At 37.1% G+C, this 23675-nt stretch overlaps 1 long non-coding RNA gene across 2 annotated transcripts in view; it reads right to left on the bottom strand.

Annotated features, from left to right (window-relative positions):
- LOC135324286 (uncharacterized) overlaps positions 1–23675 on the bottom strand; it is a 37223-nt gene that overhangs the window by 4031 nt on the left and 9517 nt on the right. For both annotated transcript variants that reach the window (XR_010385653.1, XR_010385652.1), the window contains exon 2: positions 18410–18472. This is a non-coding gene — a long non-coding RNA (uncharacterized LOC135324286). The remainder of the gene's footprint in view (positions 1–18409; positions 18473–23675) is intronic.

The following is a 23675-nucleotide window of genomic DNA, read 5'->3' as shown; positions in this document are numbered from 1 at the left end:
GAATTTATTTGTGAGTTTTACAATATCCAGAGGTGGTTCCTTTGTACCCTTTTTTAATAAAGTTGAAATGCCAAAAGTTTCTTATTACTCTCCTTGCCCAGTACTAAAACCTTGTAGCAATCCTGAGGCTGGCATGTCTATCCTATCCTGAATCATTTCTCAAAGACACCATTTTAATTCCTCTGCAAAGCTGGTTCTTCTAAGACCATGTTTAGTTAGCCCTAGTACAGAGTCTTTTCCAGCACGCTCAGTTCAAGAAGGTTGTGCCAGACTGGTGAGACACTCATTGATGGTTCTAAAACCTTAGATTATTTTATCTATTCTTGACAAGACTCTAGAACATCCCTCAGATTTTAGCCATTCTCTGTTCAGCATATTGAAATTTCTCGTAAACCTGAAGCATTACCACCTTAGAATGGAAAAATGTCACATGAGAATGTGTGAAAAACAACTTTCAGTAGAAAAAGATATTTAATTGTCCAGAATACTAAGGAATCAGGGAGCCACTTTTCATTTACACAGACTAGCTTTCTCCAAATTTCTACAAATTCCTTAGAGAGTTTGGCCCTGACGTCTCATTGCCTGAAGTGGAAGCTAGACTAGGCTTTTGGTCTTACTTTCCAAATACTCCATTTTCCATCCCCAGTCAGGGGCTGCTCATGAGAATTGTCTGGATTTCGTACTGCTGTTTCAGTATATTCAACCCCAACAAACATATTTCTTCTTTTAAAAGCTTTCAGTATTAAATGTATCATTAATGTTAATGGAAATGACAAATTAATTCCAGCAAAGAAATACACAATCATAAAAGGAGTCCATTTTAAATTATTTTTCTCTTTATCCTTGTACACTGATTCTTTAAAATTGATTTTAAGAAATACATTTTTTCCACTGAGAATTTTTTTTTCTCTTTCACTGTTCTTATGAATCTCCTTTCTCCTCTGTAGGTGCTTGTAATGTCTAAGGAAAGAATAAATTTTACATTCAGGTTTAGCAGGTCTGATCATGTATTCCATTCTTGAACAACTTTCCCATTGAAACCAGGAAAGATCATGGTGTAGGCCTGGTCTTTTCCACTAAGAAGTAAGAAAATAACAAACTTCAAATTTTGGAAGGAAATGAGTGAAACTGTGAAGAAAATCTTTCTCTTAACCCCTTCCAGTTAATCTGCCACATATATATATCTCCAACAGCTATTACCCAACAATCTCCTTCTCATTCAAGAAGTACTTGGACAGATGGAAGTTAGAACAGTGGGGGGCTAATAAACTATTTCAAGGTTCCCAAATTAGGTCTTCTTAAAAATAAATAATGGATTTATAAATGCTAGCGTCCAATGGGAGTGTTGCCACTGATTTCAGGGGTTCTGGCAGTATCTGGCTCCTAACACAAATACAAATGTCGTAATTTGTTTTCCATCCTCTCTGATGTCAATGTAAACAGTCTTTTGGAAGGGTTTGGATATTTCTCTGCAGGAGTATGAAGCCTAACTCAACAGCATTGTGTTAGTTTATGAGAAGCAGAAGGGGAATCTGACAAGTTTAGTGGCACTGTCCAAGCTATCTGAAACATAGAAAATGTCTTACATAATGAAAAGCACATTACAGTTTAAAGTATGTTCTCTATTCATTGTTTAAATGTACATTAGAAGCCAAATATGTAGAAACTCGAGCTAAAAATGACTGAGTCAAAGCAAAAAGCATAAGAATAGTCAACATACTTCATACGAGTCACTGCCTAAATCTTCTGAAGCTGTTTAAATATTTCTTGATATCATCTTTTATCTTAAGATTTGTGAAAAAAGTCATTCTGTATAGTATCATGTGTAATACTCAAAGAACACTGCAGTGTTTCCCTTTTTAAAGAATAATCTGATGCATCTTTCCCTGAATATATCTTCCCTCTTGTCTTGCAATTTCAATCTGAATTCAGACAACTACATTTCCCAAGGAAGTCTTACATTCAGACTCGTTAGCATTTCTTTACTGTTTACAAACCATTCATCTATTTTGATACAGGTCTTTAAGCCCATTTTTTACCACCTTTTATTTGAAACATTTTAGGAGTTAATTTTTCAGAAACAGTTCATGGAAGCAGATAAATGTAAGTGGCTATAGCAAATATAGGTTGCTTGTTTTTCTTTTTCCAGGTGCTGGACTTGATGTGAGAATTCAGTGGTGAGTTTGCCTCATAACAAAAGATGCTCTAGCATACTATGGGCAGTGCCATATTTCTGTACTTGCCTGTAGGCCTAACTGCTAATTTTGAAGTCCAGTCACTCTGTGCTCAGCTAACAACATTGTTTACCACAAAAGGTTCAGCAAAAACTACTGCTGAAATTGCTCAGTGGTCAGTCATGTTTCTTGAAATTAATTTTCAGACAGAGTAGCTGCCTGCTGTGAAGAGGTTTATGGTAGAATGTCTCTCCTGACTGCCAGAAGTTGCCTAGGACCTTTTGATACACAAGCAATACATTTTAAAATATGCACTTCCTTAGGCACATTATTATTCTAAAAGTCTTGAAGTTATGTTCTCACTCTTTGTCACCATAGAAATGATTATACAATTACTTATAAGTTTTTCCAAAGAAGAACTGCCTATATAATCTGAATACAGATATAATGGCTCTCCAAAGCATTGAAGAATTACTTAATTGCAAATAAGAGACCATCTCTTCATTACCCAGAAACTAGCGAGAAAAAAGCAGGCATGAACCAGGCTGATCAAACACATTTTGAAAGAAGCAAGCAAGTTAGGCTGTGGGCATGTCCTCTTCCAATTGCAATTTCGCCAGCTGGAGATGTTGCAGCCTTAGCATGGCTCCCTGCTGCTGTCACCCCTCGAAGGGTTATACTTTCGGGTCTGCCAAGTGATCTGCTTAAGCATGTGCTGCTTAAGCCATTTTAGTCAAAATAACTTCACTTTTGAGAGACCTGCTAGTTAAGCTAGCTGTGTACAGAACATGGCTCATGTTGGCTGAAACGGGTGAGGGAGCACTCACAGCAACTGCTCACGCGCCCTCTCTTACAAGCTGGTAACCTCAGAAGAGGATGTAGAGAAAGAGCTGAGGGCAAGCTGGGCATGGAAAGCTCCTCAGCTGGCACAGGGCAGGTGGCAGAAGGTGCCTGTCCACAGCCTTTAGGAGTATTTGCCATCTAAACCTGCTCCAGACTTGAGTGAACTTTGTCTCTAATTATAAAATGTCCTCTCTTGTTTCTTCACCAAATAGATCCAGAGAAGGGAAATAAGCTTGGCCAGCATGTATACAAGCCTCAACCGGATTACAGTGCAAATCATACAGATATAACGTAACCCTAATAAAGCCGCTAGTTCAGCTGCAGCAGGGAACATGAATGCAGATGTTCTCACTGCACTCGTTTGTGCAAGGGCATCTCAAAAGCACTTACCCAGTACAAAAAGGGCATGTGGATCCCTCATACTCACATGGACTACCCCTTTTCACAGCTTTAGTGTTCAACTGAGATGCCAAGCACTTGTGCAATACCATGATTTAGCTAGTGTTTAAAGATTAGAGAGAAGAACAGATATTGTACACTTTTGTTAATCAGGCTGGTTCTCTGTTTCCTTCCTTTTTTTTTAATCAGTTGACTGAACTGCATGCAGAAGCACACCAGGCTCTTCTCTATAGTAACTCCTATTTCATCCAGTAATATCCAGTGCATGCACTCTCTTTCAAGTTCAGTTTCGATCTCTGCCCCACTTTTATTTTTCTGGGTGTCTTGACTGTAGAAATAATCTTTCATGTATAGCAGGTTTCGTGCCCAAGTTCCCTACAAGTCCTAAGAATTTCCTTCTCTGAGAAATACACACATTAAAACACTGAAGAGAGCTGTTTCAAATTCAAACAGATAAAAGCAAACAGGCATATAAAAACACAAAATGCAGACAAAGATGGAAAGCAAATGAAAGGATGAGGTTTCTGATAAGGGACAGCAATTGCCTAAGAAAATAAAAATTATAAATCTTTAGAAAGGAAGATTTGAGATTTTTTTTCCTGAACTGGGGATAAGTAGACTGAGCGAGGTCTCAAAGCTCATCAGATGTTGTGCTAACTTAAGAGTGATGAAGATAATCTTAAATGGCAGAAATTGTATGACCGTATGTCGGTCAACTGTCTGTCAGGCTGGGACTCTAGAAGATTTCAGATGTGCTAGCATAATTTCAGGAGCCAGAAATCTACCCAAACGGTCAATTAGTTTTTTCTCTTTTTTCTGGCAAGTTCAGCAAGGGAAATGGAAACAATTAGTTAAGAATAAAGTTTGACCTAAACTGTTACCTAACAATTTTTTTTCATCTTCCAAAACCTTTTTTTTACAATCTGAAGCAGTTAGTGTACTTTAAAAGAAACACTTTTGTGCTTCTCCCTATTTCTAAGCAGTGCAGAAGTACTAAAATGCAGTGCCAAAGCCTTTTCTTCCAGTATTTCCATCCCATTAGAAACCACAAACTGAGGCAAATGCTGAGAGCAAGCCTCATCTTGCAAAACTTCCAGTTCAATCTATTGAACACAGAGGTTTGGATGAGTTTGATTAAGCTTGCAAAGGTTGACTCAGTCCTTCATCCTTCACTGGTAGGTAAATTGAATCATGGGATTTATAAAGAATAAACCTTGCCAGACAAACTTGATTGCATTTTTGATGGAATTACAAAATTAGCAGATGATGGGAAAGCAGTAGATGTAATATATTTGGATTTCAGGAAAGCATTTGATACTGCCTCATGAAATCTTACTTGAAAAATTAATTCAGATTGGCTGTGAGGAGAACACTGTCATGTGGAATGAGAAGCTCAAACGTTATAACAAAGGACAATGACAAAAGGCAACAGAGACTCGCATCTGCCTCTGATTCAGCATCCAGTCCTCAGTGTTAAGAGGACACCACCTTTGGCCCTGCCAGAGAAGACAGAGCTGTGAGGCCCTCTGTGGGCTTCTGCTGAGCCTGGCTGTCTCAGACCAGCTGCACTGCCACAGCTCATACTTGATTAGGCAGGAAGGCTGGAACTGGCTTTAGCCTGCCGATGTAATCAGGCATCCCCAAGACAGGGCAAGCGCGACCTCTCTACTACAGGGGAGGGGAGCTTGGTGTCCAGGCGGGAGTCATGTGCCACTTTCCTGGAAGCCCATGATGCAGCATTGTACACATTTTGAGACATTATGAGACCCAGAGACAGCTGGCATCTGAAAAAGATGTTTGTGGCTTATTCCTGTTCAAAAAATGTGGAGGGACAGAGGATAACGAAAGCAAAACACCCCTGCCTTGCTGGGAAAGAGGTAAGAGCCCCTATAAAGATAATTAGCTACCAGCTAAAATAAAGGAGACATGTATCTTTAAAAAACCCAAATTAAAGACTAGTCTTTTCCTCTGTGTCAAGGAAAAGAGACTACACTATTATACAAAATATTCTGCTGTGACCTCACACTTGGTACTGAAGGCATCATTGTAAGAAAAATTATTGACAAACAGAGGTAATTTTAGAGAAGAGCAAACCAAAATGTCCAGATGCTGATGTGACAGAATTTTTTATATATATGTGTGTGTGTATGTGCATATATATACACATACATATGTAAAACATAAATAGCTTGGCTAAAAGATAACCGCGGGGGTTGGCAAAGTACCAGTCCTGGAGACGCTGTCAGGATACAAATGGCAGAGTCTTAACCAGTCAATTCAGGGATACTGTGGCTGACTCCAGTAGGAGCTTCCTGAGGAAGGGTGGAGCCTTGGGATATATACAGAATGGATGAATGTGGCGAAAGTGGCACGAGACAAACTAAGATGAAATCAATAAAAGAAACAGATAGTTGAAATACAGGGAGAACTCTTTAACAGTGAAAATTCTGGGTCTACAAACTTCTCAAAGGAAATGGAAAATAGCTCACCCATCAGAACATTTACATCTAATTTGGATAAAAACTGTTTTTTTTCCATGTGGATTCCCCTGGCATCTGCCAATTCCTTGAAAGCTTACAGGAGTCTCAGTGGGGCTTGGTTACACCTCAGCAGAAGGCAAGCCCTTATCCACCCAAAAGAAAAACATTGCCCCTGGCAATCTGCCACATAGAAAGCACATCTTAGTGTCCATTTCAGTTCTTTAAGTTTCTCGCATGCCATTTCTTTTCTCATTCATTCTGCTTGCCTTTGCTCTCATTGATAACAGCCAGGTCTGCCATTGCAGATGAACTTGGTTCAGGCCGTGCTCCTGTGTGGAAACCTTTTCCCAGCAGCATCATCCCCAGTTTTGCTTTGCAGGAAGCACTACAGAAACAGTGTTTCTTCGTTGGAGCATCCTGCACATTTTGATTGCTGTAAAGGAGGTTGAATCCATCACCTAGTCAGAATAGCTTTGGTCATGCAACCTACCAATTTGTTTATCTCTGTCCAACTGTTAATCTTTTTTAAATACTGAAACCTTAAATCTAAAAATCCACTGCTTTCCTAAGACCTTTTAAGTCAACTTTCAAAGACAGTCTTTTATTGCTGGGTTATAAACCCTTTTACGAAGGAAAGCCTTAAGTCTGAATATTAAAATAAAGTGTTCAAAGTTCCTTTTTGGATTGTGAACCTATTATTAAGGCAGGATGGAAACTAGTTTGCAGTCTGCCTTTTACACAGAGCATCCATACTACCAGAGTCCAAAATGAAGTCACTTTTTTGGATTAGGTGCAGACCACAGTAGGCTTAGAAATGTCACTTGTAATTAAAAACATTGGGCCTGGATCCTTCTTTCTTTACTGAGGTTAAATGGCCACTGAAAGCAATACAAGTTGAGACTGAAGAACAACAGCAAGCTCATGTCCTCTGTTTTCTAATATATTTAAATGTTTATTGATGCTAGGAAAGCTTTGTACATTTTGTACGTTTCAACAGTAAAATGGATGCAATTTCCTCTAACTTTGATAGTGATGGTAATAACAGTTAGTGCTCTGTGAGGCCAAGCAGAGCCTCCTTTCCTTGTCCCCTTCTTCATGCCATATGAGATTGACTGTCAAACTTCCAGTGTTGACAAATGCTGTGGGCTTTTGCTGCACTTTTCTTGTGTTTTTTTTAACCCAGCTTTATCTGGTATATTTCTACTAATGCCTTGTCTATTTAGATGACAACCTTTATGAATCAGAGACTTTCAATCCACTTGTCTGGAAGAGTTTAGCAAAATCAAACCTTGATCCTGCCTGAGCTTTATAATTTAAATTTGTATTTATGTAAATTTATATTTACAATATAAATACTAATTATACATTTTAATTCTTAAAAATATTATGTACACTGTATGGGCTAGATCCAGTAAAACATGTAGGTACCTAAAGAAGGTCATGGTTGCAACTGAAGTGCTAAGCAGAATACTGTCATCTAAAATATCCCCTTTCAGCTGCTGCCAGCTATGAACTCGGAGGTAGGTTCCTTTTTGACTCAACATTTTGTCAAGCACCACACAGCTCACTTTGACATCTCTTGCCTTAAGTTGCAGTATGGGAACTAGGTGTATTTCCATTTAGGTTCCCTGGTAAATATTCTCAGAATATATTCCACAGGATCAGACCCTTACAAAAACACCATTCTAGCTGTGTTCTTTCTATATACCACAGGTGACAGAAGGGACTCGGCTTATTGGAAGATAGGCTCCCCTTAGCATCTGAAGCTATTGGTATGCAGAAACACATACCAGATTCCAGAAAAATTATCTACAAAAGGGAATATGACCCCACAAACTAGTGATCAAGGCATTTACCCCAGAGGTAAGAATCCTTACTCCCCGGATGGTTTCTGCAGTTTACTGTCTGTTCTGCTGATCATCAGACAAGAAGCAAGAATGGTTTTGTGAACACAGTTCAAAACTCAAGAATCCCCTAGTTTTATAAATTGCAATCTCAAGGTGTCTTCCCTGTTAGCAACCTGGTTCCCTCCTGGGGTGCCTCTCTCCCCATGCTTTGGTCCCTGTGAGGAGTTCCTGTGCTTACAACAGGTTCTAGACTCCCCTCCTGGGGTTGAAGCTTAAAAGCGACATAGCTTTTTTTCCTGACAGAAATTGTCTCAGTATCAGTGAATTCTCTCAAACCACATCTTTTTAGGGGGATGCCCATTTCACCATAAACCTTCAGTGCCCAAGTTTAGATTCTTTCTGATAAGGACTCCCAAATGTGCTGAATCTGGCATGAGGTTTTTTTGTGCACTTAGCAGACCAAAAAGCAGAGGAGAAATGCCAACAGCTCATTAACCCTTGTATCCCTCTCCTTTTAACCATATTCATTATATCATTTACCAATGCAGTAGAAATATTGCAACTGACTGTCAGGGAAGACTTGAGGGTCAAGTGTAGCAGATAGGCATCCAGTCCTGGAGCTGCTCAAGTGAATAGTAATAGAGAAATCATCCATTAGGACGCAGTTGTTCCTGCACCAGATCAATCCATAAAAATGTTGCTCAGTTGAACAGCAACCTTTAATTTTTATTTTTTTCTTAAATCTATCTATAAATCCTAATGTCATATTCCTCATCAAGTTATCCAAGTGCCATATTTTTAGCTAATTTACAAAATCCCAACCTACAGACAAGAGCAAAGTTGTAGGTAAAAAATTAGCAATGATCTCTGATCTAGTGCTGGTCAGAGTTTCATAGATGATCCTCAGTTTCTGTCACCAATGGAAATGTCTTTAGAAATATTACAGTCTGCAACAGGGCTGGAAGGGCTATGAATAGTACTAATATTGTACAATTTAATTCCGTTTTTGTCAATGAATCAGCAGTATTAGGAGAGCAGTAAATCCTTGTAATTCTTATGCTCTCCCTGCTGACAGTGCAGGATCGTGTGCTGAGTGTCAGTGCCTCTCTGAAAGGGTGGCTCTGTGGACACTGTTGAGCCAGTGCTTTGTTAAAAGTCCTCTGGATTCTTGCCATCAGAGTCAGGGTCAGACTCAAGAAATATTCCTTGGTGAAGTAAAATCTAACATAACATTACATGATGCAGTTAAGGAATCTGTGTAGAGTCTGTATGTGTGTTACATTAGCTAACAGTGCATAACAAAATGAGTGCCTGATTTTTCTGAAGATACAGCAAGAGAGCTACTTTTTATTTTCGTTTGGTTTGCATGAATATACCATGTGCTTATACCAAGTACAGGCTTTTTGTTTTAACTGTATGCAAAAGTTTCTCTGATCCCTTTTGGGTGCTGGAATGCAGGGATGGAAAAAAGGAAAGCACTAAAAGGAGGAGGGTAGCTGGGGCCCTGTTGTCTGCAGATAGGTAGGGTAAGAATAACAAAGGGAATCTGTATATTATTAGCTGGCTCAGTTAGTAAAATCTGAATATATTTGACAGATTTAAATGTTTAAATATCTCTTAAAATATTTTACTGGCAAAATTTTCAAGGCAATACATATTTCTACACTGAGCCATGTAACTGAAAAATTTATCTCATGATATTTTTGCATAGAAAATGTCAAGAAAGGCAAAAAGGGCAGATTTAGGTGTGGGAAACAATTGAAAAATCTTGTGTATGCCGATACTTCTTTATACATGCATAGACATAGACACACACACACACACACACTCACTCTCTGTGCAAAGCTATCTTGTGCTGGAAGAGAAGAATAAGATGAAGCTAGGAGCAGAACAGACTGAATGCAGCAGCTATAAGAGCGCAGTAAGAGAAAAACACTGAAAGTCAAGGACACTTAGAAATGAAGTTCAGATATGAGATAATAAAATAAATGCACAAAAGTGGAAGAAAGATGATCACCTGCTTAGATAGGGGAGGTGGTAAGCCTGAGGAGCTTTAAGATGTGTGTTCAACCTTAATATTATGTGCCCCACACTGTTCTTCTGAAGTAAGCTACCAAAGGTGATACCAGTAGCCAGCATATATGGTAAAAGTGAAGAACTTGGCAGATCTCTTTTCCCACAATGATTAATATGCAACCAAATACCTCCTATTGTGGTAGATGTAGTGTGTGTTGCATTGTCACAGAACTAAAGATTATTAGTCACACCATTATAAATGTTTACCATTATCAAGCAGGAACTTCAATGAAACTCTGCTTCTCTGCACCACATTAGCAGAAAGGGGCTGAAGAACAATGTGAGATTCATTGATAAACTGTGGCCCATATCCTGCAACTAACAGGGCCTTAGCATTTGAAATGCATGACAGAAAACTGTCCTAAATGATCACTGACCTTCAAAAAGAAGGGGGAAGAAAGCCAGACCCAACTTTGACACTATCTTCTCTGAAATAAAAAAACTGTTTTTAAAACACTGGATTCTCATGAAAGATCATGTGTGCCGCAAGAGGATAAATTTGGAGCATTCTCAGTTTCAGAGTGAATATTTTATATAAATACACTAAACAGTATGGGAAAAACACAGTGCTCCACACACCAGTAATGCTCAGTGAGCTAAAAAACCCAGACTGGGCCAAGATCTTAGTTATAGTTCCCAGTGCAACCTATTCTTGAGTATAAACTCTCCTGAGAAATACCTTACATAACAGGAAATGAATTGTGGATAATCATGGAAAATACATCAAAGCGATTTCAGATATTTCTAACACAACAAATATACACTAAATGTTAGAAGAAATGTGTGTGCATTAACATTTAGGCTTTTATTTTGTATAGATTGGAATATTTCTTCTATAAGCAGGGTTTATAAATTTGGTAGGGCTTTGAGTTCTGACCAGTCTGCAGTGTGTTATATTCAGACTGTATGATCTCAACAGGAGAGCACAGAAAGGGAACAGACATAGAGGATCAGAAGCAGTCAGGGAACATTAACTGCATACATGCATAATTATTACTACAGTGACCTGATGGAAATTTTGCAAGGATTTCAAAATACTATGGTGTACTAGAATCACAAAGAATCAAACCTTTCTCAAACCCTTTTGTGCTCCCATACACATATTAACAAATAGAATGACAAATAATATTACAAATAATTATTAATTCATAACAGTCTCTCAAATTTCAGCAGAGATTTTCAATAGAAGGTAACTGGGGGCTTTGATAATGGTAAAACACTGCAGCGATACATAAATCAAATTGAATGCTGTGTCAGTGTGGTCCATACAGGAAGAACAATAAAAATAACAAAATGGAAGAGGGAGGCACTCTTACTGCCACAGCCCTCACAGTGGTCATGTGTGTGCTGTGGATCTGTTTATCTGTCTCTATGTGTTTCTCTTTTGATTTTGCTGTGTTACAAAAGTATTATGATATCTGAAAGGAGGAAAAAGATAAATTCATAAATTTATTATACAATTCTTTTCAACACATTGTGTAGTGGTATTGAACACTGCATGTTAACTTAGTCAGAGTAATAGGTCAGATTCGAGGACTGTGGATTACAGAGTTTTAAAATATGCTGAAATTAATGGAACACAATCCACTGATCCATGGTTTTATACGAGCCTGTCTCAGTTTAAGGTCAAACTAGAAAAGTTTTCTGACAAAAGCTATAGGTCTCAATCTCTTTTTGCTTTGCTGATGAATTAGCTGGTTAGCTAAGTAAGTATAATACAGCCAGTAAGATCCTCCAAAAGAAAAAAAATTAAATGTACTAATTTAGGTTAAAAACAAAAGTTATGGTAACATAAGTATCTTTAAGTTTTGCAATAATCCTCCAGTACTTTTGCATCCCAAAAGGCTCCAGATGTGACCAGCCACTGCAAAATGGTAAGTTGTTTATCAGCATTCTACATTGCAAACTGGCACCTGTAATTTCACTCTCACTTTGCATCAGCAGAATTAAGATATCTAGAAAAACCCTACTAAGACAGGTTTCTGCGTATTAATGCATAAACATTTATAGTAAAATGTCCTGTCTGTCACCCGCAAGGTGAGGTATACAGCATCAGATTCTTCTTCCTTCTCAGCTATGTGTATGTAGCATGATCCAACTGTTCCTTTTTGTTGGCTGTTAAGGGTAGCTGTCTCAAGCAAAAAAGAGAAACTGAATATAAACCAGTTACTGACAGCACTATTATTAAACACTTGATTTCTTTTGAACTTTCCAAGAACTGTCTTTTTAAGCCCACAGGCAATGGGGCTTGGCACTGCCCACCCATGGTCTTGCTGGGAGAACAGTCATACAATACACACTGACCAGATCCTGTAAACTTTACTTGGGTGAATAATCCCTACTCATGGAGTGATCACATTGAAATGATAATGGGTCCCAAACGCTTGCAATTACTGGCAGATTTATTGTGCGTGTGTGTGCGGGGGGGGGGGGGGGGGGGGGAATGGGACACCGAACACTTGTGCAGACTTTGAAAATCTCCTAGTTTTGATCATGTTCCCTTCTTGATCTGGTCTATTCACTGCTTCACTTCATTTTGGAGAGGAAAGTTTCCTCCTGATTATTTCTTTCTGAGTGCTACCTTCTTCTTTTTTACAAGTGTTGAATTCTACCCTTGATAAAAGCTACAAAAAGCCATGCTATACTCAAGGGGCAGATATATTTTCAGAAAGTCACCTCCTCATTTGTGAGAGGCACCTGCCAATTAATATGCTTTAAATTATCACTAGAGTTATGTAAGATCTTTAAAAATTCTTCTGCTCCTTGACTCTGCAGTACTTCACCTATTACTAAAAGTAATCAAGCTTGAACACACTTTAAAATAAACTCAAAACCAAACAGCCTTAATTTAACATAAGCAAGAAATTCTTAACTTCTTCCTTTTGTGCGTAAGTATTTGAAGCTGTCCACGTGACATGCAGCCTGATATTGCACCAGTGATCTTGCTGGGAGTTGTGTCACTGTTTGACTGAAGCAGAATCTGTGTCCCTGGTCAAGCATCCCCAAAACCTGGTACTGCTGCTACTGGTCACACCACCATGCTCCATTAATGATGCATAATTTATGTCACACTCTTTACAATTTATTGGTATTGGGATGCAAATGGCTAAATGAACTTTTGGCTTAGCTTATAAAGTCAGCTGCCCAGGGTCATTCTGATCTCCAGATATTCTGTCTATCTACATTTTTGAAGAGAAGACTATATGGAAATCACTCTTTTGGAGCAAGTTCTGCCAAATATCTTCTTTCATGATAGGTCCCATTTTGTGGGTAAGAATGACTTCAGGTAATGTGGGTCTTTCCTATGAGTTACACATACATCCAACCTACAATGAGCATAAGGGTAGAGTAAATATTCCCTTATCATACTCTCCAGTCCACATGTTCTGTGCTATAAAATGCATTTAAATATAATGGGATCTGTGTAATATAAATATTAACTCCTTCAGAATTACTGTTTAATATCTGGTCAGTGCTTTAGAAACAGTAGAGGTTTTCTGGCTTAAATTTATTGAAGATACTAAGTGATACATGGTATTTTCTTTTTCAGGACCTGATCCAGGCCACTGAAGTTAATGGGAATTTTTCCTCTGACTTCTGTGAGCTTTGGATCAGGCCTTAAACTTAAGATTTATAATTTACCAAAAAAGAAAAGAAAAGACTTCTTCTAAAGAGCACTTTCTCCTTCACTACCCACCTAATTAGAGATTTTTAGGGCTGAACCTTTGATGCAGGAGGACCTATTTTTGTACTACAGGTACTCAAAGAAAGCACCAAGAGGGTGTAAGTATCTATTCTTTTTGCAGTCCTGCAACTTAAGTAAAACCAAATATATTTAGACTGATGACTTGATTCTCTCATCAGAAAGATATGTGAGTAAGAATTGTTGTGTATCTTGTAAAAACAGCACTACACTTGTACATGCATGTGTAGAACTGTTACTGATTTTACAAGATACATGGGAATGTGTGCCTGCTTATCTAAGGGAAGAAGCGCACTCAACATAAAAAAAATCCACCCTCTAGCTGAGACCTTGTCTGCCAAGTTTTAGCTGTGTATTCTCTGTTTGAGGCACATACTCCCACATCCTGCACCGAGAGGTGAATATACTCTTTAATTTAGAGTGAAGATTTAGGACCAAATTCCATTCTCATTTACATCATCAAAATCCTAATGAAGCTGTAAATCAGAGTAAGAATATGCTTGAGGTCAATGGGGGCAGATGGATTTAAATGAGTGTAGAATTTGGCCCTTTTAGGTGGAAATATAAACTGAAGACCAGACAAAGTAGAGCACTGAAACAAATATAAATGCTGAAGGAAAAGATTTCACATTCATACTAGGATCTGAACTTCAAGACTTGGCCATATATATAGAACAGGCAGAACAAGAACAGCCCACGATGTTGGGTCTGAATGTTTTGTTTCCTGAAGACATATAATAGTGAAAATGCTTACTGTCCTAAATCACGACAACTAAAACCAAATATGTTAAATTGGCCGCAAATAATTTACAAACATCTGAAATTCAAATTTTAGTAAAAATATCTTTGATACAATGGCAATAAGAAATATACTTTTATACTCTGAGGTTCACATTTTTATTTAATTAAGGTGTTAATAACACTTACTGTATTTCCCAAAATATACCAGCACAATTACATTTTCCATGATTTCCTGTTTTGTGAGCAGGCTAACACAATTCTTGCATGTGAAATATTTCAAATATTATAGAATTTGGAATGATCTGGCAATACCTATGCATTATATTCACTGAGAGCTTTGGCTATTCAGCAATAGTAAATTTGGTGCTGAATTTGAAACTGAAGTATTTTTTATTTTGCCAAAACACAATCTGGACTTGTTATTCCTTATAATTATTCCTTGAAATAAAAATAAATAAAAACTACAGCTGGTAGCATATTTTACATACGTAGTTATTGCGTAATAGTTTTCTAAGAAGTAATGCATTCCTGGGATGGTGTTGTGTGCCAAAGCAGCTGCCATTTTGTGAGCTGAAGTTGATACAGCATGCTAAAGAAGGAACTGACTGTGTTCTACTTCTTTTGCCAGCCTTTCTCTCTCTTCTCTAATTTCTTTCATTTCATGATTAGCAGGTTTCCTTTATACTTCAAGTCTTATTAATGTTAATTTATAGTGTCTCAATAGAAGAAGGCATAGTTTAGAGGCTGATAAAAGGTACCCCCTCAAGTCCAGATCACTGGTTTAAATGGAAGCCTTCAGTAAGCACCACCTATAGAATCAGCCTCTGAGTTCAGTTGTAGCCAACTTACTTTGGTATTCCTTAAAAAGACATGGAATACTTGCCAGGAAATACAAGAAAATAAAATGAGTCACTAAAACAGTGGTTGTTTTTATTGGAAATTATTAAAACAAATAGTAATGTCATCATATATAAACTTTAATATTAACATTTTAGAGCATAATGATTTCTGATAATGAGTAGAAGCATAATATCAAAGACCATTTTGTCTTATAAATAATATTAATATGAGGTGGTGCAAGTTTTGAGATTGCTTAATATAATTTTGCTGACACAAGACATGTAATAAGAATCTATGGAATATGGAGTATAAACTCATTGTCTTGTGAGCAAAGCTCACGTCCTCAAACTGCACAGCAGCAAATCCATGACTCAGTTGTGAAGCTTTTTCCTTACAGGCAGCATTAATTCCATATACCACTGATGTTACTTATGTTTATATTAGAGAGACACAAACGTGATTATTATTTCTTTTCTAAAAGGTGAAGTGAGATGTTTTAAAAAAATGACAAAATTCTATGTAAGATTTCAAACCTGTAAGAGAATTTATAGGTGAAGAATTACATTTAAACAGACTGAAAAACCCAAATTATTAGAAATTTTTCTCTGTTACATATGTCTTGATCCAGGTTCAAGATTCTCTGTTTTCTCTGAAAATTGTGCAGTGTCTAATTTTCTAGTATCCTTTGATCTACCTAACAATTTCACAACATGTCCCAATGCTTGAAACACAGACTTTAAGATCAGCTTATGCAACGGGTAGTAGCTAAGGGAATGGAAAGGTCTAAGTATTTAAATTATATTGTTGAAAATAATATCTAGAATTCTTGAGCTTCAAGGCAGTGATCTTCAATGCCCTCTGCACAGTTGCTGTTTAACCCTATTTCCTAACTGAATGCAAAACCGTACGTGCATATAGATATTTCTTGATTTAATGATTATATAATAAAACATATTACAGTAAAGCTTATAATTAGATTTCTACTGCAAATATTTACATTTGTGACTAAAATATATTTTCCATGAAACTTCCGTAATATTTGCTTAAAATGTGCTGTTTCTGTAAAAAATCCTGACAGTAAACCTATTAGTTAAAATATTCACAAAAAGTAAACAAAAGGAGCATGAACACAGCCAAATCAAATTCGACTTTCTGTCTTAGTAAACACTTGTGGAAACATTTTTATAAGCATGTTTCCAGGTCTACTACAGAGTCTCTCTGTGACAGGCACAGAATCTTTCAAAACTATCTAAATAATATTCTGTATAGAATTATGAAATACATAAATATACATTTGCTCCTGAACAACAAAATAACTTTTAGAAAGATAAAATTATATAAGGCTGCAAAATCAAGCATTCAACAGCTATGATGAGCCTGTGAAACTTGCCTGTGAAACTTTATTTACTACCCATATGCAGGTTGATGCGATCTTTCAGTAAACTTTATGCTACTTTTTTGAAAGAAAGACTGCTAATTTAGTGCATCAAACAGACTTTTAAGCTAGTAAATATGTGTTCCCCCTCATTTTTCAATACAGGACCACAGTGTTATGTACAGTATGTTTTTTAGACCCCGTTGTGAAAACAAAGCTATTAACTTTCTCCTAGGTTTTTCTGTGGCTTTCACTATTACAACAGCTGAAGACACAAAAGAATTAATAAATTAATTTTCAAAATACCTATGAAAATAGAAAGGATGCACACTGAAGCAACAGAAAGGATGCAAACTGAGGCAAAGAGAATTAAAAGGAAACACATTTTGGTGCCCAGTTTGAGAACGTCCATGTTCTCTCTTCAGAGTAATTAGCATTTGTATTATCGTGTATGTTCACTTCCATTAAGAGTCTAAGTTCTAACCAACTGCCCTGTTGGTACCTGGATCTAGACTCATCATCTTCAACCTCAACCCCCTTTTAGCTCCTTTCTACCCTAGATATGTCCACAGTACATAGATGCATAAAACTAGATGCATCTTCCCTCTTAAGGTTATCTAAGCTGGTCTGCTTCTGGGCATACCAAGAAACATGTATGTCTTGACAACATAGGCAGTTTGGGTATCTCAGGCCTGTGAAGACCTGCAGTCTCAATATTCCAACACCTAACCTCTCTTATATATTTAGTGTATTAGAAATTGTCATGATTGGCTAAATCAGTGGTCAGAGTCCCAGGAAGGTATTCTAAATCACCAATCTGCCATTTTCTAAACTTACATGGAAGACACTAAGGCAACTGTAATAATTCAGGCTGGAATTTGACACAAACAAAATTACTAAAGCTCCTTCTCAGGTGCAGTGTCATTTGATGCTCGAAAGATCACAATATTCGAAGACTTTGATGTCTGAAGGATGACACCTCTAATAGCAGATTGCCTCCTAGTGCCATGATAAGGTAATGACTGAGAAGGCGAAATACCAAATCACCAATACCAACTCAGATATTTTCTTGTAAGCCTCACATTTAGTTCATGACTAAATGTAGTATCATGAAATCTAATGCCTGCTTTTATGAGTAGAACACGATTTTCAAAAGAAGAGTAAAAATTTCCTCAAATCCACTTAAAAAAAAGCCAAAAAAACCTTTTATCCACTCCATAAAAGGTCATTTCTGGTTTCTATCATGAAGTGTAGAAATCCCATGTTTTGAGAAGTTTGTACCTGGGGCATTCTACATCTTTTTATCATCTAAATCTTTAATTTAGCTTATTTGACCATTTATCTTATCCTTTGTTCTAATAAACTTTTACCATATATATATATATATGTAATGAAAAAAATGAAAATACTTGTCCTAGGTCCCTTTCTTTTTCTTTGAGACTGAGCATATCTTTTGGAACTACATCTCCTCCATCTTCTCTCCAGAAATGATATACATAATCTATACTTCTCCATGTTTGCTTGGCAGAAGTAAAACAATTTCTATCTTCTACCCTTCAGATCTTTCACTAAGAACAGTCAAGTGAATTTTCACACCTCACACAATTGCAAAGAAATTACAGGCACACTGAGAACATTTGACTCAGTTTGCTTCCAGGATAATGTATTTTTGGTAAGAAGTAAAATTTACAGTATATAAAACATATCTTTGCAAATGAAATATAGCAGCATAACGGAACATTATATATTTTCAACTCTAAACATACATTTGAAAAAACATAAGAGAATGTCCAATGTAGTATCTGGCAGCCTTAGACAAAGAAGAAAGAATTGCTCAGTACATGGCTGAATGTGTTGTGCAGGGATCAACTAGGAATATATGCACAGATCAAAGGGGGCACAATGCAAGTCATAATCTATCTAACACTCACCTCAGTTTACATAAAGATCCCCATGATGTGGTACAGACTTATCTGCACCACTCCACTTGCCAGCTGTAAAGAGAAAAGCACCATAAGTTAAAAACATCAAAGTATGCTTTGCAGTGCCCCAGATTACATAGCCTACTGTGGGAACTGTACAAGCCACACAATGGAGTCTGTTCTGCTCATGGTGCATATGAGTGCAACTCTCCAGTGTAGAAGAGGAGCAAAGCACCCTAAGGAGAAAAAAAAGGCAACAATATTCCATATTAAAAACTGACTGAACTAACTTGCACAATTACTCTGAACACTCCTTTCATTCTAACCAGTTTGTGTATCAAAATTCCTTTAAGATATTATATGATCAGTACAACATTACATTTTGCGCAAACAGCAAATGTGTGGATGTCACAAACAAAACAGTGCTTTTAACATTAGTGCAATTTCACTCTGAACAGATCCTTAACAGATTAACCCCCCTTTGTTTCAGAAGCCTGATAAAACAATGCAAGAAGCAATGCGAACACTAAGTATCCATGCGAATTAATGTTTATCTTTGGAAGGTCAAAACCCATCACAGTTTCAGTTTTCAACTAAACATGGGGAAAGAGTTCCTAAGGTTCAGCTCTTTAAAAATCTGTAATAAAACTGTCTGGAAGAAAAAATTTGACTTGCTCCCACAGGATTCATTATTTTCCAAATAAATGCAACATGGCATTTAAATATGTTTATACTGTGACTCCACTAGGTTTTGTTATATATTTGAAATATAATAATATTTAATAGCAGTCCATATCAGAGTTCTTTTAAAATGTATAATAGTTACAGTATTCAGATATATTACATACTTCATTTGAATGAGAAAAATTATTAAAGTTTATGATTAGCTTGCATTACAGGAATAGTATTTTGCTGTCATTATCAAAATTACATTACATACATTACATTAAATACTGCACAATTTTAATGCCAAATGATCTTTTCACTAAAAAATTCTGTGTTGCCTATTACAGTGTATTAAAACCCCACACACTATTTTCATATTACATTATAAACATTTCTTGTGCATTGTTTCTTCACTGTAGCATTTTGGTTTCACCAGGTATGTCCTCACAGCTGAGATGTACAAAATCGACCTGAATTGGAAAGAATATTCAGGAGATAATGATATTGGGATCTGTTATGCTAAACATACACGTTTATCATCTTTGTTCTACTGTGCTTGGTTTTTTTTATATGCTTTTTGTTAATTTTCCAGGATCAGAATATGAACAGAGTTTTTAGTATATGTGGACCAGGTGATTGTACTAGGGCTGGAGTGCCTAAGAGGGTGAAACTAAAGAAATGCAGTAAAAAGCTGTTGTCTGTGGAGTGGTAAATAGTTTCCAGCAGACATGTTGCTGCTTACTCTGTTAAGGCTCAATGCAGCAAAAAACACTAGGCCTAGAAAAGCAGATTGTTTTATTTGCTTGAATTCGTGAGTGGCTTTTACTGCTCCAGGTCAGTTATTAATGAGGAAAAGAAGATTAATGGAAATAAGAGATGCTGCCACTCTAGCATCTATCTTTCTACGAAACTCATATAATATCAGATGAAAATGGTATTCATATCATGCTGATTGCAAAATCAGATACTTTTCAAACATGTCTGAATTTAACTGGACTTTTTTAATACATGACTTTCTGAAAGAGTGTAGCTATAATAAGTAATAGATATACACACAATGAATTAATACGACTGTCTCATTTCACTACTTAAAATTAAATGCTGGAGAGAGCTCAACATCCAAGCTGACGCTGTTTCTGAACAAGTTAATATTGCCCTTCTTATGCAGGATATCCAATCTTGAGTGGTGAATTTGATCCTATTCTCTTTCTAGAGAGGTTCTGTAAACAAGCTACAGCAGTGTCTAGACTCTGGCAACCCACATTTTTGCCTTATCTACCAACTTTTTGTCTAATTTGTTTATTGAAAAAGCTGCATCATCACTATGTGGTCAAAGAAAGATCAGGTTAGATACCAGGAGACTAGGTGGAAAAGAAATAATGGAAAGGACACGACAGGACGGTTCTCTTTGAAATGAACAACTTAAGCTATGTCTCTATTAGCGAACAGTGCGGTGCAATGAAGTAGATCTACAGAGCAACAGAGTTGGTGCTGAGGACCCGATGTCCACACTAGTATTCTGGGGTCTTTACCTCAGACTAACTCTAGTCTGGTCCTACTGACTGAATGGTCCACTGAAAAAAACTGGATGGGCTCTTAGGGTGCATCTTTCTGTTTAGCTTAATCTGAAAGGAATCCAATTTGCATGCTTCATGATGCAAACAAAAGAATGGTAAATTAGGAGAACTGGAAGATTCACTTCAAAAGCAAACTAGTCAGAATTAAAAATGATAATGTGGATGCACACTTCAAGTCATTCTGTAGCATATGTTCTGTATCTCAGTTATTTGTGCTTCCTCGTATCTGTAAAGGAGAGATGGACTAGAATACTCAGTGGCTGAGTAAACACCTCTTGAATATGCCGAATTTCAGTGTAACATTCCTGAGGAATTCCTTAAGTGCACAGGCACTGGAGTGTTTGGATTGATCTTACTAGAGAAATAGGTTTGGACTGTCATCTGAGAGCAGTATCTCCATTTGTTGTACACTAGCATAATATTAGAGTGGGTGGGGCAAATAAGGACAACAGTGAGGAACACAGAGCATGCAATAATGTTTTACATATTTAATCTACATGATGTCTGGGCAGTTACTAAAAAATGAATGACTAATAGCAAAGGGAATACGCATGTACATCTACAGGGACTAATTACTAGTATGTGATAGAAAGTAGGGAAATCTAGCATGTAGAGAAAAAATGATTTGCCATAGCTGTTGGGCATAGTTGATATCCCTAGTGGGCAAAATCATGCCCGTACTAGAGAGTCCTGAATATCCATGCTGGAAGGATTCATACTGTTTCTCCAGAGCAGAATAGGGAAGCATGCAGTATCAGGGATGGTAACATATTTTGGAGTATTTGTTAAGTACTGTAAAATGTCCACACACCCTTTCAATTAGTATTAGTATTTATTATTATTATCATGAGTGCTACTGTACTACCATAAAATTGCAATCATTCAGTGCCCAGTGCTGTAAAAACGCAAATGAAAAGAGGGTTCTTACTCCAAGGATTTTACAAACTGCAAAATTACTACTGACTATGATATCTATCCAGGGGATTTGGGGCTTGGTGTTGCATTACCCTGACATGCTATATTGTTTTAGCCCATTAGCCACAGGTACCACGTTAACCAGGTTGCCTTGGTAGTGTCCCCTGTCTTGCTTGCCTTTTGTTTAGTGACTATATGGAGGGGAAGGGACTCTGTATACTTTTCTCAGAGCACGGCTCTGGCTCATCACGCACTGAGAGGAGAAACTAATGAGATTCTACTACTTCAGCTTAACCTTTAAAACTAATACAGTTATAAGTGTGCAAAAGTTTATTTGCATGAAGACAATTGGAGATATACGATGTCTTAATTCTAAATAAAATCTAAGCTTTAATACAAATTTATAGAAAATTACCTTTTTTAGGATATATAAGAAATTTTTAACTTCTGATAATTTAGGACATGTTCCAATCCAACCATCCAGAAAGGCCATATTATACATAATAAATGATTGTTGAGAAAGAGGTATCACGTTATCTGTCTTGTCCACAGCAAATTATAAAGCTATTCTAAACCACAAATGTTGAGTTCTTAATCAAAGAAACTACTCACAATAATTTTACTACAGATTTTATATAGCTGTGAGGATGTACGTCTGATGGAAAGATGATAAAGTGTTTTTATAAGATCAAATGTTACTTAAAAATTCATATTGCTGTATGTCTTGAAATTGTACTGAAAAATCTTTTCATTTTTCTCTCCTCTTCAGTATTGCCATAGGCTCAATACTGCAGTCTTCACAAGCAAAAATACCATGCATGGTTTGCCTGTATGATGACATCATGGGGGGGCATTACAGCAGCCTCCAAATAGTAAAGATCACAGTGAGATCCTGCTTCCATAATCGAAGTCAGTGGGAGTTTTGCCTGACTAAGGAGGTTAGGATTGGGTCCCTGAAAGGAAGAAGATAATGAGATATAACTAGGAGTAATGGGGTGATACTAAGACATGGAAAATGTAGGTTGAATATCATTAAAATCTTCCTGACAGTGAGCTCTATTATACCAGGGAATAACCTCATTGACTTCAATGGGAGAATTGCCAGAGTAAGATCTGAGTAAAGACTGGAGTAGCCTTGGTCCTGATCCAAAGCCCACTGACATCAGTGACAGTATTTCCACTGACTTTAGTGAGCTTTGGATCAGGCCTATGGTGAACAGCCTAGGTATATTTGCCTTAACCTGTACAATTCCCAACACTTTTTTTACTTAGTGTGGTGAATAGTTGTTGGACATGTCCGTTATGTTGATTTAAACATAGTTAAAACTGGTCACTTTAACAGGCATCTTCTGTGCAGTGTAAATGTAAAGAAACTGCTAAGGACTTTGTGCAATCAGCTAATTTAAACAATAAAGGCCACTATGGAGAACACAGGAAATAAGACTACACTGTGTTGCCTATTGGGCCTTTTATATATAACACAGAGGGGTATGGAGGTTAGACATTAATTGAATTGGAGATTTCTTTGATGTTTGTTTTCATATCTATGAATGCAGTGGGCAAAAAAACAGGGAAGCTAAGAGCAAGGAAGCACCAGGCACAGTATCAAGGGTACATGTAGAACAGTGCAAAGAAAAAGGGAAGAAGTGATCTTTTTTTCATTCATCCTGTGTACACTCTTGGTAAATAAACCAGATTATCAGAGTTACCAGCTCCCTCATCTGCTTCTCTCCTCACAGACACAACCTTCAGGATTCCATACTTTTGCTACCACCTGATTCAAGAAAGGCAACAAATCAAATATTTTTTGCTTATGGCTTTGCACATATAACACAAGTTAAATGTTGTTTTCAGATGCTAATGATCAAAAGTATTTTAATGCTGGCTCCCACTCATCATGAGTTGAGCATCACAAATACTGAATATTAAAAAATCAATTTCTTAACAGTTAACATGCTTTAGTCCTTCAGTGAGTTCCACTCCTAGCCCCTGGGAACTTTTTTCAGCACTTCATATCCATATGTTTCTAGCCTCTGCAACATGCTGGTGGTTGCTTCTGTGAAAGCTTCTGTTGCCTAGTAAAGTTTCTATTAGCTCACTGGCTGAGTCATTGATGA

Source organism: Dromaius novaehollandiae, chromosome W (genome assembly GCF_036370855.1).
Source record: "Dromaius novaehollandiae isolate bDroNov1 chromosome W, bDroNov1.hap1, whole genome shotgun sequence".
NCBI classification, from domain to species: domain Eukaryota; kingdom Metazoa; phylum Chordata; class Aves; order Casuariiformes; family Dromaiidae; genus Dromaius; species Dromaius novaehollandiae.
The sequence above is the reverse complement of the archived record's forward strand: the minus strand, read 5'-3'. Positions and strand labels throughout refer to the sequence as shown.